A 6,013-nucleotide genomic window follows, 5' to 3' on the forward strand; every position below is an offset into this window, starting at 1 on the left:
GGTGGGGAGGGAAATATATCTCTGGTGGTGGGGTCCGTTTGTAGGTGATGGTGGAGGACGATGCAATGCATACGGAGGTTGGTGGGTGTAAGGTGAGGACCGGAGGGGGTTCTGTTCGGGGGGGGGGTGGAGGGGTGGGGTTTGAGGGCGGAGGTGCGGGATGTGGAAGAGATGCGTTGGAGGGCATCTTTAAAAACATGGGAAGGGAATTTGTGGTCTCTAAAGAAGGAGGTCATCTGGCGTGTTCTGTGGTGGAACTGGTCCTCTGGGAGCAGATACGGCAGAGGTGAAGGAATTGGGAATATGGGATGGCATTTTTGCAGGAGGTAGGGTGGGAAGAGGTGTAATCCAGGTAGCTGTGGGAGTCGGTGGGTTTGTAAAAAATGTCAATGTCAAGTCGGTCGTCATTAATGAAGATGGAGAGGTCCAGGAAGGGGAGGGAGGTGTCAGATATGGTCCGGGTGAATTTAAGGTCGGGGTGGAATGACTTATTTATTGGAAAACTTAAGTGACATGATACAGCAACTTAACCAATTAACTGTTCCAATATAACTACATTCATTAAACACACTCATTGGCAAAAAGATAAAATCAGACACAGATTATTACAGGCAGGAGGGAACAACATCCAGAGAGACTTCAGAGAAAGTCAGTTAGAGTTCCTTTAGTGAAGCTTGCCATTCTTCTGGTTCTCAAAACTTCTTTTGACAACTGCAGCTGAAAGCAAACCTGCAAAATCCTGAACTGGGAAAACTGGCTACTCCCTTTCTATTGTTAAACTGGTTGAAAAAAAGACCTAGCTCCCTAAACTCTTTGGCACCTCTGCCTTTACAACCCGTCTTCAAAAAGAAAATCCAAGACAAAGTAACCATTTTAAAGCGATAGCATCGTCACATATTGAATAATTAATTTTAACATTTTATTCTTGTCTCATCGTACTTGTGCTTCTAACCTGAATTTACCTGCCAACTCTTTAAACTTGGTATTAATTAACGTCAACATAATCCATTGTTACATTTTCTACTCCTGGAAAGGTTTTCACGACATTCAAAGCCATTTTGAACGTCCACTTGCGCAATAAATTTCACAACAACGCTACTGCTTTATTTCCAGAGTCTCCAAGTGATTGTGCTTTAAAAGACAGTGCAGTGTTTCCATTATGTCAGTCAATCCTAATCCTGTACGAGTCCACTTTATTATGATGAGGTTGTTTTTGTTCGAGACATGTTACATCCTAGAGTCAAGCCTGTACTTATACATCATATTTTATTTTTGCTTGCAATTGGTTACCGTATTGCTTAGTCTCTGAAACATATTCACGAAAGGTTGTGCATGTCCTTTACCGGTAGAACATATAGTTTGTACAAAAACAAACAAAGCCACACATATAGGATTCCTAATGCCACCGTTAGAGAGATGCAATCCAGAGAAATATGTCTCCTGGTTCAAGTTTCAAATCATTACTTGACTGGTGCTTTACCGCTCACTCAGTCCGTTTTTTTCTTTTTGTGATCTCCCTATGAGTCTGCTTGCGTGAACCTCTCACATTGCTAAATGAAACTTTGTCAATTTGAACCATTGGACTTCGCTTCCCAGCTGGAAAACTCTCTCCTCTAGAAATGATTTCTACACAGGAATTTCTTGCCCTCACCTAAACTGCTGAAAAGAAAGATTCTCTTGTTGGGAGATTCATTTGTTCTCTGGTAAATTACACTCCCAGTGAATCTCAACTTAAACTCGAATGAAGCTTTATAACCATGAACTAGACATGGGCGTTGGCATTTCAATGCATTTTAACATTGCTGAAGAGAAAATAACTTAGGTTGTTACCTAGTGAGAAGATTCAGAGATACGTGGAGTGACAGAATTATTCTGATGAAGGGCTTTTGTCTGAAACGTCGATTTTCCTGCCTCTCGATGCTGCCTGACCTGCTGTGCTTTTCCAGCACCACTCTAATCTTGACTCTGATCTCCACTATCTGCAGCCCTCACTTTCGCCTAGAATTATCCATAAAGTAGTCAATTCCTGTGCAGGGGTGCTGGCAAGAGAAGGCTGATGTGTTAAAGTAAATATTAAGGAACCCAAAGAAGAAATGCTGGAAACTGGGTTGGAGGACTCATGTTTAATACGGAGTTAAAGTTATAGTGATTTTGTTTTACACGTTTACAAATGTGAGGTGATGCATTTAGGCAAGCCTAATTCTACAATGAATAGAAGAGCCTTGGGAAAAGTCGATGGGCAGAGAGATCTGGGAGTGCAGGTCCATTGTACACTGAAGGTTGCCGCACAGGTGGATAGAGTGGTCAAGAAGGCATATAGTATGCTTGCCTTTATCGGACGGGGTATTGACTATAAGAGCTGGCAAGTCATGTTAAAATTGTAAAGACATTGGTTCGGCCGCATTTAGAATACTGTGTAGAGTTCTGGGTGCCACATTACCAAAAGGATGTGGACGCTTTGGAGAGGGTGCAGAGAAGGGTTACGATGATGTTGCTATGAAGAGTGGTTGAGTAAGTTAGGTTTATTTTCATTAGAAAAGAGGAGATTCGCGGGGACCTGATTGAGGTTTACAAAATCATGAAGGGCTTAGACAGGGTGGATGGAGACAAGTTTTTTCCCAGGGTGAAGGATTCAATAACGAGAGGTCATGCTTTCAAAGTGAGAGGTGGAAAGTTTAAGAGGGATACATGCGGTAAGTAGTTCACACAGAGGGTGCATTGCCAGCAGAGGTGGTAGAGGTAGGCACGGTAGATTCATTTAAGATGCGTCTCGACAGATGCATGAGTAGGTAGGGAGCAGAGGGATACAGATGCTTAGGAATTGACGGACAGGTTTAGACTGTACATTTGGATCGGCTCAGGTTTAGAGGGCCGAAGAGCCTGTTCCTGGGCTTTAAATTTTCTTTGCTCTTCTTTGTTCTTTATTGTTTCAGGAAGATGCAACAGACGAAATAGGTATACAAATTGTGAATACACAAAAAATTGCTGAAAGAACGACAATTGCAGCTGTACCCGTTTGAACAAGAATTCCGACTATAAAATGTGTGGCATTTATTCACTGAAGCTTGAATGTTTATAATGACATTGCTGGGAGAAAGGGATTGGGCATGAATCCATTTCTGATGTTTGTTGCGACGTTTCACTTTTCTGGTGTTAAAATCAGTTGCAATCATAACACATATTTTACATAATTTTCCCTAAATGAAAAGAAATGATACGTGACTGTCATGTTGAGTTTAAATACCATTCAGCACAGTTCAGCTATTATCACTATGTAATCTACAACAGATCCTAATTTCTACACCAGTTGTATAAAAAATATGAATTGCAAATATTTGCATATAATTAGAATATTTCTCAGAAATACATTTGCGAATAAACGTGTGTGCATTCTTCAAATGTTATGGTGCATCTCAACAACTATGTTCAGTTTCTTGTGTATATTCATTAAGTTGCTAATATGACTATGATTGTTGTGGGTATGGTATGGATTACTATGTAGTTCACTGATAGATGATATTACGCAGTGGCAAACTGTCACAACAAAACAGCAAAGCCATTGTTGCTAGGATTCTTTTCTGGATAACAGAAGTAAAATGGTACAGGGTAAACACAATGAGGTTTTCATTTTATTAAAATAAGTTCCCGTTCCCTGTCAACTAAATAAACCTTATATATTGGTGGTAGCAGGTTGTAGGAAATAGCTTCGATGATGCATACCGCCTGGCACACCAGTGAAATGCAAATGCATCAAGAATCTCGTTGAAGAATAAAAGAAAAGTAATTGTGTCCACGCTGCAAGTATACAGCATTTAAACGTTTATGCAAGGGAAGAAAATGAACTTGAGTCAATTCCTAGTTAAAACCATCCCTATTCATAGGTCACAGACGATTTCGCTGACAGGAAAACCTGTTTGCAGGTCAGAATAAACAGTCAGGTAAACTGATGCTAATTGCTAAGCTTTTGCACTGAACTTACTTGGGACAATTTTGAGAACAGTTTTACAGGATTCTTTGAGGACCGTCGAGATCCCGGCGAAAGTCAATCGTTCCAAAAGTGAGTATACAATATAACCTACAAGGTGAAATTATGGTTGTTCTTTTTTCACACCAGAGATAGTTTTAAAGCCGTAACCACGCTTCTTATGAGGTCTGGTGCATTGTAAATATATTGGAATATTTTGGGCAAGTGTGCTGTTTCTATCAACATTTAGAAATCACTCTGGTAGGAGGCACTATATCACAATAATGCTCAAGGATAATATTGTACCTCTGCCTCCACAGGCATATACAAGATTTGGCAGAATTATATCCTTACCAATGTGATGTATAACGACAGAAATAAATTTTACAACATATTTTCCATGTGGGGATCGTAAAAAAGTCTTACTTTGGTATCGGCTTGCTTTTATTTCAAATGTATCACTTCTTGATTCAAAATTGCGGGATGTAAGTTGTTTTAATGCAACGTTTTAAACATTCTTGGGATAAGATGAAATATGTTCATTACTCGCTGTAATCACTTAAAATTGACAAATGCGAATTTAGTTTTCCAAAAACAAGGAAGGTGCCATCAATTTGGTCCAGCTAATACTGAGAGACACCTGCAGACAATCCACCTGTCTTTTACATCTCAGTATACCGTTAAAAGAAATTTGGGTCTCTATCGTTGTGCTTTCTATATTTGAGTTTGTTGAATTTGGTTTGGTCAGTTGCATCAGTAAGTGTTTACCCGTCTAACAATGCTCTACTTGTAAGATTAAAAATGGTACTATTTTCCCCTTCTACTACTTAATCTGCTAGCACTGGAACATTCAAAGAATTGCACATTTGAGACTCGAGTTCTCGATCCACATCTGGATATTCTCCCCTTGATTAATTGCTCAGTTTTATTTCTCTTCAAAATGCGTGTTTCCGTTTCACACATGGTCTTCCTTACAGTTATTTGTTATAAGCCGTTCTAAGCAGCTATTTCTGTTATACTTTGAACTACTCCATACTATTTGGGTCATCAGCAAATTTTGAGATTTTGAGCAGTGCACACATTTCTAAATGGAGACTAATGTTTGCTGGATTTGTGAAACAATTAATGCATAAACGAATATCTGACCTTATTTTTCTGATGGCCTTTGCAGTTATTTTCTCTGATGAATTAACCCTGCTATATTAGTTGCTTACTCCTCGGAAAGCACAAATTAATTTTTAATCTGAATTCAGATGTTTGGCCATCGTTCTGTTATTTCATCTTTTGTAAATTTCTAGATCTCAGAGATCCATTTAAGTTGCTTTGATATGCGCATCTGCTCTCTCTACGCTCAAATGCAATCATTCGCAGGAGACTGAAAAATTGGTCCCAGCAGTAAACAATTTTGCATTCCAAGCTAGTATTGAATAATCACTCCATATCTTCCGCCACATTACCTTGTTTTAAAAAAGAAATAATGTCAAGTGTAATCTACGTGGGAAGAGGAGAGCCAACGGTTCTGTTATTGTCGCAAATAATCCCTTAAATTTGCAAGTAAACACTCCTTCACGTGGTACACAAGTTTTAAGAAGCACTAAGAGAAGCAAGAGAACAGAATATATTCAAGTTAGAACTTCAATACCCATTAGCCAGAGTGGTTAAGTAGTTAGGAGAAAGTGAGGACTGCAGATGCTGGAGATCACAGCTGAAAATGTGTTGCTGGAAAAGCGCAGCAGGTCAGACAGCGTCCATGGAGCAGGAGAATCGACGTTTCGGGCATGAGCCCTTCTTCAGGAATCCTGAAGAAGGGCTCATGCCCGAAACGTCGATTCTCCTGCTCCTTGGATGCTGGTTAAGTAGTTATACCACTAACTTTGCCAGCCGAGGTTTGTTGAACATCACTTCCAGATTGGAAATCCTCCTCCTTGATGCTTTCTATTTAAATTGAATAAATATTTGCAGAATTTTAAGGAGGTTGTCACTTAGAACCACTTGAGTGTACTTAAAGTGGAAAGTGGCTAAATGTGGCCATACCTGTTTGAGTGACTA

This window comes from Chiloscyllium plagiosum, chromosome 37 (genome assembly GCF_004010195.1).
Source record: "Chiloscyllium plagiosum isolate BGI_BamShark_2017 chromosome 37, ASM401019v2, whole genome shotgun sequence".
Classification (NCBI taxonomy): domain Eukaryota; kingdom Metazoa; phylum Chordata; class Chondrichthyes; order Orectolobiformes; family Hemiscylliidae; genus Chiloscyllium; species Chiloscyllium plagiosum.